A 20,605-nucleotide genomic window follows, 5' to 3' on the forward strand; every position below is an offset into this window, starting at 1 on the left:
ATATGGAAAAAGTGCACTTGTTTTTTTAAAAATATATATTTTTGTATTAGTTCAGGTGGGTAGCTGCGTCAGCGTGCATAGGCTGCAAAGGAACAAGTGATAGGTTTCTTCCATGCTGAAAAAAAGAAGAAAGAAAACACAACGTTTCGGCTGTGGAGCCTTCTTCAGGTGTGAGAGAGACACAAATACCTTTGCCTCCTGCCTTGTCTCTCTCACACCTGAAGAAGGCTCCACGGCCGAAACGTTGTGTTTTCTTTCTCCTTTTTTTCAGCATGGAATAAACCTATTACTTGTTCCTATATTTTTGTATGCTGTAAAAAAAAGTTTTAGCTATAGTCTTAGGAAGAGACAGTAAAAGAAAAAAAAACTGCCTCAGCATTGTTTGAAATCAAAACAGAGGCTGCCTATCAACAGTGCAGATCCCCAGTACATCTTGTTTTTGCAGTGTCACCACTGTTCAGCTCTTGAGATAATCCTCTCCAGATACTGGCCCATCCTGGAATGTAAGTAAAGTTTAAATCCATTCAAAAGTTGTGATTACAGTATTTATTTTCTCCTTCTGCCGGTGTGTGTGAGTCAGGTGTACTCATTCAGTTCAGGCTTCTCCAAAGATTAGCTAGTCTAGAATGTGAGTCACATTAATGAGAAAACTGACTGTTCCATGCTCAGACCTGTAATGTTCCTGTTATCACAGAATAACACTTCTGTTTATAAACAATAACATTGTCTGTCCACAGCCTGCATGTGCAGTTTGCTCATAAAGGAAGTTGAATATATTTTTTCTTTCTCGCTGTTGCATTCAACAGCAAAAATTCCTCTTAATGCACTCACACAGTTCACAACCACAAAAAAGGACATTTACACAGACTGTAAGTTTAATATTTTCACAGCCTCTGAATTATCAGATACAGTGGTTTTCAATAAGTAACAAAATGGAGGTTTAATAGCCACCTAATTGTTGCAGATTAATATGTGATATGCATTTCTGGCATGAGAATATGAATGTATAGAGCACTTTAAAACAAACTGTTTTTGATAGAATATTTATGATGTGTTTCATAGTATAGCTCTAGTATGTGAATACTTTACCAATGAATGGACTTTTGGACTTTTTTAAAGATGGATTTTTAAATCAGTCACCCAGAGGACAAGCTAAAAACTATCCAATTAAAAGGATTTTGGTTCAACCCACAAATATTTCATAGTGCATTGTACAACATTGTGTTTTTAAAAATGGCACAGATCTTGTTAACAACTAAGTTTGACAAATAATAGTCCTCAATGCAGAAGAAATACAGGTTTTTCAATTTGAACTGGGCATGGGACACTCAGTATCTGTGAAAAATGACTATAGATACTGCGACAAATTCACATTTACTATCTCCTAAATGATCCATTACAAACATGAAAGATTTGCTCTTTGCTTTGCTAATCTGAATTTATTTACCATAACACAAATCTGGTTAAAAAAACAATTTGGTGCATCAGAATGTCATTTCTTTAATATTAATGTTTAGTACTTCACAGCAATTGCAAAAGAAATGCAGCTACATTTGTAGGCGTGAAAGTGTAAATGGTGTGAAGATTGAAAAGGGAGAGATGCTGAGGGAATTGAAAGTGGTTGCTGAGAGATGGAAGAAATATTTTGGATCTTTCTTTGAAATGAGTGATGAGAATAAGTTGAATATATCCAGATGTGAGTTTGATGATAGAGGAGTGATGCATGAATGCCAAGATATTAGTTTGGTAGCCATACTGAGTGATGTAAAACGTTTGAAAAATGGAAAAGCACCTGGGCTGAATGAGTTATCTGCTGATATGTGGAAGGCAGGGGGTTACAGAATTGCAGGAGAACTGCATCGCTTATTCAAGCTGTGCTGGGCTTCATTCCTTAAGGATTGGCAATCATGATACCGATACACAAGGGTAAAGGCAAAACATTTGAATTTAAGAATTACAGAGGGAAATGTCTCCTGTCAATTGTTGGTAAAACGTGTACACAAATACTTTTGACATAGGGAGAGATTAGCATGGGTGCTGCAGTGGTCAGCATTGTTGCCTCTCATTGCTGGAGCCCTGGAGTCTCTTCCTGGGGTGCTATCTGCATGGAGTTTGTGTGTTTTCCCCTGTTTGAATGGGTCTCCTCCAAATACAGCAATTTCTGCCCACGGCACAAAGACACGCTAGAAGGTTAATTGGCTAACTGGCCCTGGGGTGTCTGCCTTGCAATGGACTGGCACCCTGTCTAGGGTGTATCCCTCCTTGCGCCCAGTGCTTGCTGGGTTGGACTCCGGCTCCCACCCATGGCCCTGTACTGCATAAAACACTTTAGAAGATGGATGGAGTGATTAACATTGTGAGTGCAAAAATACGAGAGGAAGTTCGTAGGTTTTGTATTTATGTATTTGGTGACATTGTTGGGAAGTTGTTGGTAAAGATTAAGAAATTGTGAGAATCAGAATTGGTTGTGGTTTGTGAGAAAATGAGCAATGGGCTGTCCATCGTAAGAGTGAAGCAAGACTGGGAATGAACAAAGGAGCTGAATACTGAAATCAGGGTTGTACATTTTCAACACCTGGGTTTAATGAGCAGCAGTGGGCGAGTGTGTCAGATTGTGCTGATGACAAGATGTGCCTGAGTGAGTGGAAAGAAAAGATGTTTCGGACGGTGACTGAACTTAAGAAAGCAAGTAAATGTAAGATAAATGTCAGGAAGTGCAAAGCTACAGTGTTGAGAGAGATGGTGAATGCCACTGTAATGTGCACATTGAGGGACAGTGAGCTAAGCAAGGGAATGTAAGAGGTAGTGTACGATTCAGAAAGATGGAAAACCAAGCACAGAGACAGAATTCTGGTATACAAGCTGTTCATATTTTCAGGGCTGCCGACTGAGACCCAGGTTCAGCTTCCTGAAGCCTTGGTTGAGTGCATGACAGCAAAATGTGCACTGTGAGTGGAAATCCACTCTGTGGGAATGAGTAACTTTGTGTGAAGCATTCCTGGTGTATATTTGCATGGCCAAGTGTTCAATGAGAATGTGTAACCGGAAAAACAGTGCAGACGCAAGAACTGGTTAGAATCATGTTGAGTTGTTCTAGTCATGTGCAGTGGATGAATGAAGAGCAAACTGATAAAGAGGATACATGTGCTGTCAGAGGGAGGAAGCAATGTGTAGACAGATCTAAAACAACGTAAGAGCAGATAGATAGATAGTTGTGAACTCTGGATGTCCTATCCCACTATACAAACTGCAGATACTCAATGAGCCAATGGGTAAATAAGTTTACATCAGCTAATTTGGCAGTTACTAGTTAAATACAACCCTAAAAAGTAAATTGCTTCATACAAACATAAAAAGGTTTCCAACAAGATGACACTCTTCTAGTCCACTTGGTAGTTAGTAGCTAAATGATGCAAGGATCTCATCCAGATGCTACTCTAAAGAAGCCAGGGTGTCAGCTTCAACAACATCTGCTTTCAAACACCCACAATGCAATATTTTCAAAGAAGATAAACACAAGTTTTCCAGGGTACATTTTCAAACTGTTTTGAATTGTTTCCCTGTAATTTTATCATGCTTGTGTCCTACATTCACTTTTGCTTGACCAGTTTCCTGCTCTTTGTATAACGCTTGGCTGTACTTATACAGTATGTTTCCTCATGCCTTTACTATGCTTTTCAGTGCTTTGCAAACTTTTATTCTGCTTTTTCTTTGCGTATCACACCACAGGTACACAGTTCCCCCATACATGCAGAGCCTCTCCAGGGTACTGACAAGCTGGGTAATTAGTAAATAGTACTTTGCAGAGTCACCATGATGTCTGTCTGTTTCTACAATCTTCTCTCAGTGTCCCGTCAGCCTCGCCAGCATTCTTCTCTTGCTGCTCTCCTATATCCTGCAGGCAGCAAACAGCTACCATTCAGCAAACAGAAAAGAGAGGACAGTTACCCATTCTTGTATGCATTCCTTCATAAAACATTATTAATGAAAATACATTACTTGTAACTAGCAAACACGTACACCCCATTCTTTAAATACCTTCTTCCATAATGTCTAATGGGTGATAGAACATACAAAAAAGCTCCCAGGACCTCCCATTACATCTTCCTTCACTCTCATATGGTTGCATTATTTACAGTATATTCTTTATATGCCTTCTGCTTTAAAGGACCAGTTATCATAACTACACTATCTCAATTTGTCTTATTATATAACGTGTGACCTGTGTATCCCCCAGGCAGAGTTCGCATTGCTGTTTGCCACATTATCTACCTCTTCCAGCATATAAAAGCTTCTACATTTGGTGGGAAAGCCAGTCAGGATCTTCCAAAGCCTTAAGACACCACTGCTGAAGCAATGTACTGTAGTCACTGTAGCTCAGCTGATAAAATCTGGACTAATAGGAAGAAAGCAATGAATATAGACAATCATTTTAATGACCTACAACAGAAGAACTGGATTTTAAATAATTTAATTATGCAAAATCTTTACCGCATTAGTCATCATGCTACTAGAAGTTTGTTGTACATTTTTACATTTTTCAGTTTATAAGCTTTTGATGCAATTCCACTGGAGTGCCATTGGGAAACAACATCACAACTGGATGTAAAAAATATAACATATCCAGTGTCATCTCTGCATAAGAAAGAAAACCCTTAAAATGCTGACAGAAGAGGTGTCAGAAGTTTTAAAGAATTCGAAGGTAAATTAACTGATTTAAGCAAATGATTAGCACTAGGACAAAGTGCAATTTAGATTCAACCTGGAGGGTTAAGGTACAAAAAGGTTTACTCTTTGTTTCAACATGAGTTTATTTTTTAATGTTACATGAATATCATTAATAGCTGGCATGATGAGAGACTTCATGAATATACTATGTCAATTACAAGTGCTAAAATTACATATATTTCTGTCAAATGCCCAATACCTTTATTTCGGTAGATTGGTTAGATCTTTCTGAAACCCAGAGAGGGACAAATGTATGAGTTTGTTTGGCCTAACTTGCCTAACTGAGAGAATGGCAGTCTGACCGTAAGAATGAAGTTGACAGAACCCTTCTCACTTACTTATGGAATGAGCCAGGGAGCTGCTCCAGGGGTGAAGATGTGGTACAAGAAAAACGCAAAAACCGTTATTTATATATACGTAGGAGAAAAGAGGTAGGTGAGCTTAGCATCTAACCTTCCTTCCAAACATCTGTAAATTCATTTTTTATATTTTTATGTCTGACTTTCTAATCCTGGAAAAATAGCACTACTTTACTGTTTAACTCTTTAACAGCTGAATAGCAGTTGCAGCAGTTCAAGGTGTAAAGTTGTAAAGTGTAAAGTTGAACCCAATAAGTTAACAAGTTCTGAATCGAGAATAAATGTGTCAGTCAAATACCCCTAGTACATATAACAAAAAACAGGATACTTTCTTCCCTTACTCTGATGATAGGAAAAGTGAGAGACAAGTGCTCAATGCTGTGTGACCATGGGTGGAATTCATACATGCAGCATTTTTAGGCAGTCTATTTTTATAGATCTTGACAACCAGCAAAATATGCTTGCCACTGTGAATACACGTCTTGTGACTGGTGCTTTAAGAGAGCCCTTTACAGCAGAAAAGACCGACAAGGGGGAAGAAACAGTATAGAACACATGCCATACAATACTGAAGCAGCAGGCCAGCTGTCATGCTATTGACTGTAAGCTTTTCACTGGAGAGGAGAATGGATCTTGCTGTACAGGTACTGTCTCGGTTCATTTTTCAAGAAGCACTCCTTCTCATTCACTAAAGAACTATACAAGGTGACAGCTACTGTCTGTGAGACTGTTGAAGCTGGACGGCACAAGATGTGCTCTATAGGGCGGATGAGATTTGAGGAGCACAAACACAAAGCCGAGCCATTTTAAAACATAGTGAGAAAATAAAAAAGACATATGAAGTCAATTATCATTGTATCAAATGGGTATCGCACTATGTTCAGTACATTATAGAAAGTACATCCCATATTCTGGCGAGGCTGAATATCCATGCTGCTACCAATAAATTACTGCCATGTAACATCTCATAATTAAAGGAAGCGAGTTTGGTAGAAAAAAAAAACGTTTTTTTATTAAGACAAGAGCAGAATATTATAATATAACATAAGACATATTTTAATATTTATATACATCATATAAATTAAACTATTTTGGAATTGCATTCATGAAGTCTTAAGATTCATAATTAGTTACTGTTGTTTAAACAATTATGTCAACCTTCTCAGGCTATTTTGTTCTACAGAAACTAGCAAAACTACTAAAACAGTTATAAAGTGAAAAAACTTCCACTTATTATTATTTAAATATATGTAATATTTGAATGAACAAAAGTGCATTGTGTACATGATCTTGAGAATCTTGAGAAACTTTCTCCAATCCCACCAACACCAAATACTTCTTTAAGAGAATGTAGTAATAATACGGAGGTAGATACTTCTCCTTGCAAACTACAACAAACTATTTTTCCTTATTCTATAGGTTACAGTGCTACCCTGTAAAACCTCCATTAAAAACTAAATAAAAAGCATGTGCTTTACAATTCCTTTAAAACATAAAAAACAATATACTATGCTGATGACTTCCATATTTGAGTATGGCATCTGTCAGACTGTTCAGAGTTTGCAGCTGTTCAGATACAGTACATTCTTTCTAAAGCAGCTTTCAGCAATTTTATGCCTTTTCCTCTTGGGCTTTATCTTTTCGGCCTTCAGGGTCAGGTCTCCTGAATAAAGGGCAAGTGCTCCTTCCTTTGTGGAGAAAGTCTTCAATACAGGAACAGCTCTGGGTTTTTGCTCTGATGTTACGCGATATGGTGCTAAAGAGGAAGAATAAACCACTTTTTTTAAAAAAAATTAATCCTTTGGTTGAAGTTTACATTGTTCACAAAACAACAAAAACATCTCCTTTTAGAGTAAGAAAAATATCACTGGGCAACAAACTATGGTAATTTTTTCTCCAAGAGAAATTTCTAATTTTGGTAGCACTTTACAATAAGGTTGCAATATTAAAGTTAATTAAAGATGCTATATAAAATAAAAGTTCTCTTTACTACTAGATAACACTAGTAGTATTATCTTTATAATAGTGTTATATTATATTTATGTATTTTGTTTATTTGATATTTAAATGCAGCATCTAGACCTACAGTGTGAAATAAAATAGACACATACAGTATAAATGTCATGTCAAATGTCAAAAGACATTCAAAAGTCAAATATCATCATGAAGGGGCTCAAATTCCACATCCTTTGTAAATGTGATGCCTGCACTATATAATAACCCCCACCCACATTTTGAGGTGAATGTATGTTTCCCAAAAGGAATTATAAGAAATATAAGAATTATAGTTGGACAAAGAAATTAGATTGAATTGCTGCCAATTGCCACAAAATTCAGATGTAACACAACTAAACAATCCAGTCATCCACAGATTTCCTTATTGTGCTGAATGTAACAATATTCTACCATGGTAAAGTTAAAACATTAAAATAGCTGATTAGAATTTAAAAAAATATACTTGCCTTATGTTAAATAGATACACAGCTACAGTAGTAGTCAGTTTAAGGTAATAAATCAATTTGGGCAAAGCTAAGGGAAATTATGATTAATTAATTTGTTGCTTAACATATTGTGACTAATTAAAGGGATGCAGTAATACCGAGTAAGTGATATGAATTAATGCACATACTTCCAAAGCTGGAGTACTGCCAGCATTTTAATACCATTTTCACAAACATGAGGAAGTGAGTCCAAACATAACATCAGTCATCCGAGCTTCTTAATTAATGGGCAACCACATCAATGTTATTAGACTGGTTAGCATCCAGGCACTGAATGTTAGTGAAAAACATTACATCTATAGCAGTCAAAATATTTTATGTATCGCAAACAATTTTTCCTAAAATTACAATGAGCAAACATGCACAATCTCTGCATGTTTGTTTCCCCAAGTGTTTCCTATAGTGGTACTTTACCTAAACATCCCTTCCACAACTGTAAGAAGTAACTGTCCTGAATGCATTCTTCCTCTGTCATTTTCAGGCTTTTCTTGAGATCAGCCATATTGTAACATGGGATTCCCTAATCAAACATGCTGTCACCTGAATTTAAAATAACGCTGAATGGGTCATTTAAAAGCTGTGTGTACAGGAGGTGTACCATCATCAACTGAAATATACTTCTCTCTGCACAAGCTCTCAGTCTTGTAATTACATGATTTATTTAAATACTTTCCAAACCTACAACAACATTTTATCCAGAAACAGATGTACTGCACTGCTTGTTTGATCCAAGTAACTTAATGTCTTGGTTTCTACTAATGGCTTCTCAATGAGTCACCATAGTATCGATTTCTAGCCAAAATCACTATCAATCTCATGGCTTAGCTTTTCTTCAGATACAAAGAGGAAAAGAAAATCCTTGTCTCTAATGTTTTCACATGACTTCGACTCTCTGGGAAAAGAAGTAACTATGGCTGAGAGCCACTGTGATCTTTGAACAGGCAGGATTCTCAGACGTGGCTACCTGTTACAGATTTCTCACAGAGAATTTGCTGCAGCACCCTGAGGAACCAACTTTTCCACAGCGACTTTGACACTCATACATGTTTCTCGTTTGTAAAACAATAAAATAAAATACTTACCTATATTTAGAACTTTGGTTGGTGAAATGTCTACGTGCCATCAATTTATACTTTTGTGTGGACAAAAAGCGTCCTTCCATATAAAAAGGATCAAATCATGTTATTTCAACTGTAAGCAACAGCACCAAGGGTAACTTCTTCTGTGTTTGCAGCAGTAAATGAAAGCACAGAGCAAACTAATTTCATGTCCCTAATGTGATCAAGAAGGAAAATTGTGTTACATGACAAGTAAAACCAACAGACTTCCTGATGCAAATGCTAGTGCTAGCAATCCGATGATATGGAAAAAAGGAATTTTCAGATGCACAGTGTGACTTCATAAATCTGACATTTCATGGACAGTTTACAGCTCTATGTTGGATTAGTAAGATCCGAATACTAATATACCCCATCTAACAATGCTGGTTTACTAGTAGTGAATGTATTTTTACAATTTAATATAAGCAAATGGACTTGTGTTTTAATTTGGTATTGTGTTGCCAAACTTAATTTGATAGAAATCTCATTTTATGTTAGTGTACTGGTGTGCCAAGGAAGAATTTTGGGTACTGTCATGATATTTTAGTTGGGTAAAAACTTTTAATTTTACATTTAATTACAAAAAATAAGGTAAGTGAAGTTTCGTAGTTGGAATTAGTAGAAAATGCAATGTGAAAGTGCAGGAGGAATTATGACAGCTACATTTTACTCCAGCTGTAACTTGCTATCATTCCTGACGTCATTTCTTATGAAGTTTATAGTACATACAGTATAAGGCTCTTAAAAGGTTATAAGTACAGTCTATACCATAGGTCAACCACCCAAAAAGAAGCACATTTAATATTTTTTGAAGATTCTTAGAAACTGTTTCCACAACATTGTCTGATATGTGTTGTATACACCCACGTTCTATATCACCCACCTCATCTAACTAACTCAGTCTAACTTCACACCAGAGAATTAACCTCCTCTTCTCAGTAACCATGTGCCAAACAGCAATAATGCAGTTTAGAAGGAACTCAGTTTTTTTCAGATTGTGTTAACGTCTGATTATTTCCTGTTTATTATATACAGAATGTGAATCCACCATTGAATTTAGTATCTCTTTTAAAAGAACAGTGGTAATATATGCAAGTATTATGTACTGAATAGAGGTTTTTACTACAGAGCTTTTTCCAATAAATTCCCACTTCGAATTTAATTATAATGGCGTCTTTGCTATACAGATAAGGAAGCCACAAACATTTCTCAGGAAAACGCTGCTAACAGCAGCGGAGTTAGAATATACTGTATATATGTGGGAGTGTTCAGGAGACAGAGAATGACAAAAACAAGCAGAAGTTGAGGAAAAGAAAAAAGCAACATTTCAGCCTGCAGCAGGCTCCACAGCCAAGACATCATGTCTTTTTTCTGTTTCGTCTTATTTTTCAGTGTGGGACTAACCTCCACTTGACCCTTTGCAGCTTGCGTGCTGACACAATTCCCCACTCAACCAACATACAGTACAGCAAGCCCGGATTTTCCTCCTCTCCTTGCCCCAGCATTCTGTTACCCAGAATAACTCCAAAATACCTCAGGTTCCAGAAAGACACCGGTTTGTCCTGCCTGTTGTTCAGAACTTGCCCAGTGCCTCTCTTGGACACTAGAGGATACTGGAAACCTTTTTCTCCCTGAGGCCGTACTGATCTAATCCTGGATTCGATGTTTTCTGCGTCATAAAAAAACACAAAGATAGCTGATGTCTGCGGTGCAGTCATTGCTGAGCAGTAGTGTTCAGATACTGTATACCGTTCAGGTATGTTTATTAAAAGCAAAGTATGAAGTAAGGCATTCCGACAGTCACTGTAATCTATTTTCTGAAAGGTCAGCTAACACTGTCACAAGCATTCAGCCACCCAAAGACATTTTAAAAGACACTTTTTATTAGTTAGTACAACTGTATTTTGTCAGAATTATATGTGATACAGAAAAAATGTAAACCAGGGATTGAGTATGAATACCTAAACATGAAATCAGAGATTTACCCGTAAATAAGAAAAAATACCAGTTCCCTTTCAAGACACAATGTGATCATCCTGGGTCATGAAGGGCCTTATTACTAAGCTCCGGGACCAGATTTCAGTATTTACCAGTCAGTTAAAATATATGTTTCAATATTTAAAAAGTACTGCTATTTTATTTGGCTGACACTTATACAAAGTGACCTACGTTTGCACCCATTTATACAGCAGGGTATTTTACTGGAAGATTTTGGGTGAAGTGCTTAGGGGTACAGCTGTGGTGTCTTAGCTGGGATTTTTAACCCACATACTTACTGTTAGTAAATCCAGAACCCTAACTACTGCTCTACACTGCCATCCTACATTAGAATTAGTAATTCTGGAGGAATTTCAGGTTTCACATTCTCACTTTTTATATTCTTTGCTTATGTACGTATTCTTATAAATATCATCATCAGCCCATTTCAGTCACTGTTGGGCATTCTGTAGCTGATGAGAGCTGTCACTCGATACAGGAAAAATGAATGTACAGTGGGAATCTGCAGTGAGAATTCCAAGGCTATCGGGCTGTTGAAAACGATGCTGTAATGAGATCTTGCCATCATGCTAAAATGTTTTTGACAGTACTATAATCCAGTGCAGAGCTGCAAATAATCCATGATGGGTTATTCTATTATGTTTACTGACACACAGCACAGAACTAAAACCCTCAAGAGGGGAAAAGAGTTAAATAGCTGATTTATTTTTATCAAATGGTGACCTTGGGCTGGAGTTGAGAAATGTGAAAATATACATTATATGAATTTTGGAAATATTTATCTTTGAAAAAATATTAAAGTTTTAATTTTAATAAAATATTAGGTTTATTATAAGTAGTATTTATTTTAAAGAAGGTCCATTTTTTATTTAATCCCCCTCTTTTGGACATTTCCCAAAAATATATTGTATTCATGTATCATGGAGACATTTTTAAACATTCAGCAGTGCCCAACGTACTGATTACAATCACTGAAACATTGAGAAAGCTTCAAAAAAGTTGGACTTATATATCAGTATTAACAGAGGTGGGCAATAGAAGCTCGAGCTTGGTTTAGCAAAACATGTCCAGTTGATTTGACATTATCAGCTTTGACATTGACAGGCAAAATGCTCTTTTAATTAATACAATGGGAATAATAATAATAAAGGAAGAACAGCTTTGTGGATTCTGTTCAGATGCAAATTTTGTTCAGTGCCATTCGTTGTGTGTGACAACAGCTTGTAACACTCAACAATTAGAAAGAAAATCAATTAGCACACAGGCATCACAGAAAGAAGTTAAAACTTTTCTTGTTTCCTTTCGGTGTAAAAAGTAGACCCCATTAAAGGTGGTTGTAAACTGTTTTACTTTTCTCTGGAAATATCAGGTGGTAGTCAGGAGGGAGACAAAATGAAGGAATGAAGAGGAACTAAAAGTATACACAAGTTGCATACATTTTATTGCCCACTTTTTATGCCTTGTTTGTTCTTTTTAATGGGCGATGGAAATGTTAAGTGCTTACCTGAGTGAGCTGTCAGAAAGCCTTTTCCTGGTGTGTCAAAGAGAAGTCACCATAATATCTCTTCCTGGAGAAATGGTTTCAGACAACATAAAAATAGCTTTGGGAAAATAAGTCTATATCCAAAACTCAGCATAGATAATTACGTGGAGAAAGTGAAATTTTACAGATGAGCAAATGTGACCTCATATGCCAAAAGGATTTGCAGCTGTGCATGCCCTTTCTCAGAGTACGACAGATGAGCTATGAAGACAGGTTTCTCCTGGGGAATGAGTGAAAGAAAATAAGAGAAAGAGTTTAAATTAAATTATTCTCCAAATTATCCACACAGCCTGTCTTTGTGCCAGTTGTGAATGAGAATATGTGACCATGAAATTTTTTAATGGAAACAGTGTGTTTTCACCATTAGCCATTATTAGTAATGCAGATAAGGGGAGAAGGGAGAAATAAAAATGGATTTGTGGTGTCCTGAGTCACAAAAGGAGAAGTATGAATCAGAATTCCATCATGAATATCAATTATGTATCTTAGATCAAACTTCAGAATTATGCATTTCCGAATATTTAAGGTTGTAAAGTTTAAAAGTAAATGTTTTTTTTAACTGAGATGTGCAGAACAAAATACTTTTTCCCACAGGATACTTGTTGCCATCAATAATTCCCTTCACTCCAGAACTGAAATTTTACATTTCTATTTTTTTTTCATGGAAAGCAACAAGGTCATACTAGCTAGTTCAGAATTCACTCTTTATCTCTGCCTTGAAAGAAGAGAGCTCAGTATGGGTCAGAGTCAGAATTCCAGGAATAATGTCCTAGTACCGAGGGAAAAAAGGCAAAGCACTGTATGTCCATTCCGAATGTATATACTATAGGAAGAAATGTTAATGTTAAGTAAAAGCTTTGTATCTTATCTCTCACACATAGCGGTTTGTACTAGTTGTTCATGTATTTGTGTAGAGTACATTTAAGTGTAACTTGTGTGGATTTACACTTCTGTATTTTACACACAGGTAAACTTTTCCACACGTCTGAATACCGAAAGCAGAAGAAAAAAAACAAGTATCTTGATAACCGGGAGAAAAACTAAAACTTGATGAAGAATTAGTTCCATGTAAAGTGAAAAAAAATACTTGAATTTTCCTTTTAATTTCTTCCATGTGCGTCAGCTCAGGTGGTCAAATTACAGTATTGCTGTGATGCCAGTGTAACGGAGTGTGCTAGAGAGCAGCAGCTTTGCCTGCAATCTGCTAAACTTAGTCTACAGCTTTGAGGAACACAGAGGCACACGGAGCGAGGCAGGGGAGCACAGCTGATGTAAAAGCACAGTGTGAAGAGAGCAAAACGGAAACCTCTAGAATTTCAGGGGTTACTGCTGATGACTTTGGGGATGGGAATGTTCAAACTTAATGTATGTACTGTATATGTACTGGGTGCTGCGAGTTGAATGGTCTGGGTGATTTCCTCACTGATAATTTATTCTAATTGCACTGTACAGCAAATGTATGTTCTCAGGCTTCAGTTTAATCTTCATCTTCGATTCCAGTCACTCAGTTGTCAATAGATGTCCATTTTAATAAGAATCTGTTGAGGAAAGTTTTGAAAATGTCCCAGGATAAGGCCAAGATCAGCATTGCAACAAGCACAGGTATTAAAGTTAGCAAAATGTCTCCTTCATGCTGTAAGCTTTCTTATTCTCCTCTAGAACAGATTCTAGTATTCAATACCTACTAGCAACTAAATGAACTTGATAGGCTGGAAGCTGTAATATTTCTCATGTTCCTGACTTTGTTGACTGTTCCCACTATGGAAATGCAAAATAACTGCCTCTCAAATGAAATATTAATGAGCAAGTTTCCATCTGCCTTTCCCATTAATTAACTTTTTTGCAGCAGGAGATGAGAAAGTATTCCACAGTAGCACGACCTTCTGTGCAGAATGCTTCTCTAATTGGCTCTAGACACTCTCCCCTAGCACCAATTTGTTTCCCCACTACTCTCTTCTTATGATTTTAGGAAGTCCTTTCATGAGCCATCTCTTTGCTGGAACTATGAGTTGGCAAGAAAAAGACACAAATGGTTGTGGCAGCCTATTTTGAGTTAAGCAAAATCAGATATTTTTCAATAGGCTTATCAAGGTTGGAGTATCAGCTTTGATATAAGACAACAATATTCAGTACAATAGGAGTTTCAGGGTCAGGGTCTAGAATCTATTTTATCAGAAAGACCTGATTTTAATGACAGCAAGAATAGCCTCCTCTTCTTTTCACCTTTCTCATTTTCTTGTAATGAACGTCACCTGGTTACAATTGGCATGTTTGTAGGTGACCTGTGAAGTTACCAGGAGAATGAAAGGATTGTGCTTCAACAACCAGTAGACCTTGAAAGCAGCTTTCTGAGAGATAGGAAGGGATTCTTCTTTATCAGAAAGAATCAGTCTTTTTACCTTTAAGTACAGATTGAGAGCAACCTTACTGCTTAATCGCATATTGTATAAAATAGTTTATCAAATCTTACTGCAAGCCAATCCAGAACTACCATTTTTCTGATAGGACAATGCGAGATCACACAGTGCTAGGATTACAATAGCACAACTTTGAGAAAACAATGAATTCAATTCTGGGGAGCACTCTCCACTGCTGTCAACAGGAGACAACAGCAACCGGCTCACTGCAGCTGTGCAGGAGGAGAAGCAGAACCTCCCACAGCAGTCTGTGCAGGGGCTGATCAGGTCTGTGCATCAATGCTATCAGGAAGCCATACCTGGAATTAACCTTCTAATACTGTATATCTATTTTGATAATGTCATGTGCCATATTGAAATGCACCACAATTATTTGATTTGCTTCTTGTCAATGTTTTCTGTGATTTAAAAAAAACGTTTTTGTTTAACACATTCAATTTTCTGACGGGGTGGCCTAGTGGACCAGTGGTTGGTATTGCTGCCTTGCAGGGCTGGGGCCCTGGGTTCAGTTCCTGGGGTACTTTGTGTGTGGAGTTTGTTATCCCTGTGTTTCAGTGAGCTTCCTTCTGTTGCTTTTCTCCCACATACCAAAAACTGGTAGGTTAACTGGCTTCTGCGAAAACTTGTGTAAGTTAGAGCATGTCCATATTTGTGTCTATCTGCCCTGTGATGGACCGGTACCCTGTCCAGGCGATATTCTGCCTTGTGCTTCCCTATGACCCTGGATTGGGAGAAATGGTTAGAAAAATGGATGGATGGGAAGTTCAGCTTTTTTACTCTTTTGTGCATCAGTATATGAGGTTTGCATGTATTACACATTAGAAATCAGCTATATAAATTAATTAGTTAAGTTTTCTGGGGTCTTTGAAAAAAGGGCAATGGGTAATCAAATGACTGAATAACTTATAATACTCTCTTAGTGGACTTGGAACCATTTAGCATATTCCTGGCTGTTATTAGCTTAACCTGTAATGGAATATAAATGAGCCCATATGGCTGCGATATAATCATGTTTCTTCTAAAAAAGCTCCCTGTGGTGGGTGTGCAGAAAAGCATGTGCATTCTGGAGGGCAAAGTTTTCCACATGACTGCACACTCATTTGCATGGAGAAAGAATCCGAAGGGGCACAATAGCGACATGCATCTTAATGAAAAAGGCAAGCAGACGATGCTGCATCCGCCTCAGGTTCTGTTCCCTTTGATTGACACCTAGTTCGGAGTAAAAGGCTTCTCCCGTAGAGGAATCTTTGACTATGCAGGCGCAATAATCACAAGCCTTAATTATTATTAGTCCAAGGGAATTGGCAACACATCTCTGGGGAACTGTTGCCATCTCACGCTCTCTCTTTGGTTTCCCAAAAGCAGTTAGTTTTGCTCTCATCCCTTTTCTCTCCCCCCGTTTTATTTCTAGCCGGCGTAGAAGGGAAGCTGTGAAGAATGAATTCGGCACCAGCAGGCCCGAAGGAGCTGCAGACTTGAATGCTCCAGAGGTGCACAGCACTGTGTTCTCGGGAGCCAGCTCCAAATGCAGTCCAGATGTTGCCAACATCGAGCTGGAGGTTCTCAGGCGGCAGTGGAGCCACAACAGAGGGGGAAATGGATTTTTAAAATTCCACAGGCCTTCTGTTCGGTTTCCATGCTGCGGATTTCATTTCACGAACGCCTGAGCGTGGTGGGTGCCAAGGAGCACTGTGGCCCCCAGAGAGTCTAAAGTGACTGCTGTCTTAAAGGGCTCCAAGGGCTTGGTCTCTGTGGGATCTCCAACATTTCAATCTAAACATGATTTTGTAGGATGTTGCTAGCTATTGTACGTTATTTAAGAAAAAACTATGTTTGAAGGACTATTATTGTTTTTTTTGCGGTCTAGAATCCATATCGGTTGTTTTATCACAGAAATGACAAAAAAGTTAGAGTAGTTTGATGTAGGCTGTTTATTTATGAGAACTGTGAGGTGACATTTTTTGCTTCTTAAAAAAACTGAGTTCAAAGTGAACTGAAATCTCCCTTTGTGCCATAGCACTGTAAATGCCACATTCATTTCGATATATATCAAGCTATCTAATAGTTACGGTTGAATTTTAGTCCTTTTTCATTCCTGTGAGATATTAAAATTCTGTACCTAATGATCCAAGAATCCAACCAAGCTGATTGGTTCCTAAGTTACCATCTACCCATATCAATTATTTTGCCTTCATGACTCTTCAAGGAGTTGTATTATAGGGTTGTTGCACCTGGAGTTGTTTTGTTTTTTTATAAATTCCTAGACTACCTTCCCTAAAGGATTATGTGAAATGGCAGATGATCTTACTCTTTAGTAACCCGTCATTCCACCTAGTAGGGGAGGCGTTGAAAGAGACTGCTGTCACGCCAACTGGAACTGAGGCAGGTCCTAACAGCTAGTCAAAGAAGGTGTTACAGCAAAAGGATGTGGGGGGGGGGTGCTTCTTAAACCACAGGAAATGTAAAGATAAACTCTTCTGTTTAGATTTTAGAAGCACTAAGGTACAAATTACTTAGTATGACTGTACATTTACAATCAAACAGGATTTTTAAAACTTCATAAATGATATATCCTCAAAAGTAGCTCTGTGCTGTATTTTGCCCTCTATACGTAATTAGAAATTATAAAATTTTCAAAAGAATCCCAGCCTTGTTCGTCAAATGGTGTGTAATACAAATGATGCCAATTTCTGTCTTTTTTCAGGAATAAATGTTCAACTGACCATGACACAAAGTATTGTCTTAAGATTTTTCTCTCATAGTCTTCTTGGAGTTTTGCACATTTCTGAGTTATCTTCTCTGAGGTTCTTATGCCCCCCTTTATTTTTTTTTACATTAAATTAGATTCTTTTATTCATCTGAATCCCGTTGGCAATTTTATACAAAAGCTTCAAACAAACAGCCCAACAGTGGAAGTCTGCAAAAACTCTTCTGAAGGAGGAGGGAGTTCCACAATAATTCAAATCACATGAAGTAAATGTGTTTAACTTGTTTGTCTGCAACCATGAGATGACACTGATTATCTGTAAACCAGCTTACTACTGTAGCTGAATGTTTTACTTTCTGATAGGAACAGCATCTCAAAGAGCCAATGTCACTTCTGAAGGTTTAGAACTATTCAGGTGTAAATCTAAACTTTTTTTAAAATATTATTTTGGAATATGGAGTTTATAACAGATCTCTGGGAGAAAGATTAGATCCTAATTTTGTCCACTTCTGCTCTCCTATGTATCTATATATCTTGCCCCCTGGACTTCACCTTGCGCATCTCTCTTGCACCCCTCCCGCCATGTTATACCCTTGCAGAAGCTCCCATGCTCATTCCTTGCAATAGGGTTCGGGGTTTGGCAGCCTTATTCTCAGCTAGTTGGCTTTCACCCAATACCCTCTACACATTTCACCCTTCTGTTGTTAGAAAGGTTAGGTAAAGTAATTAAAAAATAATCTAATCATTATCAGAATGTCATTCAATACTGGGAAGGTTTGTTGCATTCTGGAGCCTATTGCAGAAACACAGGCTACAAGGCAGGACTTCATCCTGGATGGAGTCTCAGTCATCGCGGGGTACACACACACGGACGCTTTGGGGACACCAACTAGCCTATCTAGCATATCATGGTGGAGGCAACCTGATCATCAAGATCATCCAGATGTTACACTTTCAAATTCCATACCACCCTGCCACCCAACAGTGAAAAAGCTGAGAAGTGTCCCAAATATACAGTAGAAGAAGATGCCAATGGCCATTGCTGAAGTTCTCCATGTTAACTGTACTCCAACAGCCAGGCCTTAATAGTCTAGATGTTTTCCTTCTTTGAATTTTTTTTTTTTATGCAGACCACAATGGATCATAACAAAATCGAAATAAAAAGTTTGTCACAGGAGAAATGCAAAACAAATAACTTTTACAAAAAACTGAAAATGTTGTTGACACTGTTGAAAATGAGCATGACAATGTTCTCAGTGGTTCACAGGTAAATCTTATCACATAATAAGCTACAGACTGACCGATCATGCAGGATAACCCAGGCACTTGTGAAGATACTAATTCAATCAGAACAATGGCTTTAGGTATCCTGTTATTTTGAGATTAACCCATCACACAATTTGATACAGGAATTTGTTGGGTGAAGAATCAAATTCTGATCAGCTATAAATTAATTTGCAGTACTCTAGGTCTTTCTGTACCTGATTGATTCAAGGATGTCATCTACTTTCTTGAAAGAAGCCTGGTTACAAGCTTCTACAAGTACAGTATGACATAGCTGGGCATCTTGTTGTGAAAGAAAAGAAGTGCCTCATGTTCTCAGCTCCTGTGAAGTTTCCATCTGCGTCTTTTGGTTCACGTTTCACTGGTGTTTCAGTCCACTGTGTTGACCATGGCGAACCTTTAGAAGACTCTGAATACTTGAAAAAGGTCCCCTCATATTCCTCTGTGTTCAGGACTAAAGACATTCTGCTCTTTCAGAATGTCAGTGTAGGACATTCCTTTGAGCCCAGGAATGTATCAGGTTGCTCTCCTCTGGAGTTCAGAGCAGCAATACATTTATTGTCATGTTGTGTCCAAAATTGTACAATTTTAACATAACATCCCCTAATTTAAATTCTACCTTTTTACTTTATATCTTAACTTTTTATTTTGCCAATTTTGGGAACTTTTCTGAGAGATGTCAGCATCTAAATCTTTCTCATGAGTAGCCTCTCCAAGCTCAGTGTTTTCTGCAAAACCACTGCATTTAACTACATTATAAATGTCCAGAATTGGCATTAAATCTTTTTTAAAATTAAACTAATTACAGTACATTACCCCCAATTTGAGTATTTATTGATTATTTGGTCATTTATGCCCAGTAACCAGTTATAATCCAAGTACATCAAAAGCTTTCTGAAAACTTAAATATACAGTACTATTGCTCTGTATATTCTAACAAATTAAGCAAGACTGGTGCTGAACAATTCATGTTGAGTATCTCTTAGAACCTTATTGCCAAACAGAATTAGTAATACTTATTAGTCTGTATTGACTATGTTTAGTTCTGTAACCTTTTTCATGAATAGGCATTAGTGAATTTCTAGTCAGGGAGTATTACCTCTGTCTTGAGACTGCTAGAAGAATTATCAGTTGTTTCCTTAAGTGCAATTTGTTTGAACACAATCAGGCCCTAGAGATTTGTTTATCTTGAGTGTCTCCCATAACTGTAACACTTCTGCCTTGTCTATGTCTAATACTATTTAATATGGAACTTTGTCTTTCCTCAGCCTGAGGCATGTTATCTGTTCCTTCCTTAGTAAACACTTCAGTGAAATATCTTCTTAATACATGAACCATTTTCCTGTCATTATCTAAACATTTCCCTTCTTTATCTCTGAAACACTTTAATTCACCACCTTACTCTTCTTTTGCTATTGTAAAACGGAAAAATATTGTTTTAAACTGCATTGCACTATTCCTTCTTAAGTCTCTCTTAGAAAGTCTCTATTAGAAATATCCTTTTCTAATCTGTGCTTGCAGTTCATTATACTCCTTTTATTAAACTGGATTTTGAATGTTTCAGAAGGAGGTTTCTTTCTCCTCATCTTCTTCTTTATTTTAACAAATCAAGTTAAATGGATTCAGCCTTTTTGCACTCTTTCTACCAGTCAAGAAAAAAAAACCTTATATAAAGCAAATAAACACAGAAACTACATTCCTCCTTAGTACAAAGGACAAAAATGCACTTCGTACCACTACACTACTTAGGTATCCATACTTCAGGAAAAGACATGAAGTCAGAAGACCACAGATTCCTACACTATGGAACAAAGTAAAAATTAGGCATAAGGCAACTTTAGGCCCTCAAATAATATTCATAGTCCTGTAATGCAACAATAAGTTTAAGAATTATTTTAAAGGTAAAAAAGTTAAGTGAGTATAAAATTAACATTATTCTGGTGTTACCTTTATCTTTCCTATGAGACC

General features: G+C 37.3%; 1 long non-coding RNA gene across 1 annotated transcript; it reads left to right on the forward strand.

Moving 5' to 3' along the window:
- Window positions 1-202: 202 nt before the first annotated feature.
- Window positions 203-17,380, forward strand: LOC148650930 (uncharacterized). The gene is made up of 2 exons (XR_015925613.1): window positions 203-503; window positions 16,058-17,380. It is a non-coding gene; the product is annotated as an uncharacterized LOC148650930 (long non-coding RNA).
- The last annotated feature ends 3,225 nt before the right edge of the window (window positions 17,381-20,605 follow it).

Source organism: Lepisosteus platostomus, chromosome 12, assembly GCF_059453375.1.
Source record: "Lepisosteus platostomus isolate fLepPlt1 chromosome 12, fLepPlt1.hap1, whole genome shotgun sequence".
NCBI classification, from domain to species: Eukaryota; Metazoa; Chordata; class Actinopteri; order Semionotiformes; family Lepisosteidae; genus Lepisosteus; species Lepisosteus platostomus.